The sequence below is a fragment of the Octopus bimaculoides genome, chromosome 25 (genome assembly GCF_001194135.2).
Source record: "Octopus bimaculoides isolate UCB-OBI-ISO-001 chromosome 25, ASM119413v2, whole genome shotgun sequence".
In the NCBI taxonomy this organism is placed as follows: domain Eukaryota; kingdom Metazoa; phylum Mollusca; class Cephalopoda; order Octopoda; family Octopodidae; genus Octopus; species Octopus bimaculoides.
Window position 1 is genome coordinate 32,114,373 of NC_069005.1, and position 686 is coordinate 32,115,058.

The 686-nt window shown below is 42.1% G+C and overlaps 1 protein-coding gene across 1 annotated transcript in view; it reads right to left on the reverse strand.

Annotated features, from left to right (window-relative positions):
* The window catches only part of LOC106870278 (cell division control protein 42 homolog), a 45,847-nt gene that overhangs the window by 36,021 nt on the left and 9,140 nt on the right, over positions 1-686 (reverse strand). The window lies entirely within an intron of this gene.

Below are 686 nucleotides of genomic sequence, written 5' to 3' on the forward strand. Positions count from 1 at the left end.
GTGTGTGTGTGTGTGTGTGTGTGTGTGTATGTGTGTGTGTGTGTGGTGTAGGAGAGAGAGAGGAAGATGTGTAGAGCGGGAGTGCATGAGGGGGTAAGAGAGAGAGAGAGAGAGAGAGAGTAAAACGAAACGGATTATTTCCCTTAGTAAATAGATGAATGAGTCAATGAATAAAAAAAGAATAAAAAGGAAAAAATAAATAGGAAGATAAATTAAAACATCTGAAAGAGAGGAAGGGAGAGAGAGAGAGAGAGAGAAAAAAAGAAAGAACGAAGAGATATATTAGATAGAGACAGACAGACAGGCAAATAGATAGAGAGGTAGATAGATAGATAGATAGATAGACAGATGGATGGATAGATGGATATATATTGAGAGATATAGAGATAGAGAGACAGAGAAAGTAAGGGGGAGATGGACTGACAGACAGATAACCAGAGAGAGCGAGAGAGAGAGAAAGAAAGTCAGATAGACAGGCAGGCAGGCAGGCAGACAGGCAGGTAGGCAGGCAGACAGACAGAGACAAAGGGAGGGACAGAAAGACAGATAGACAGACTGGAAGAGTGATAGAAAGACAGATGTAGTCAGAGATAGAGAGAGAGAGAAGTAGATGGATAGACAGGTACAGAGATAGGGAGGGAGGAAAAGAGACAGTCAGCAGAGAAAGAGAGAGAGAGAGGAAGACA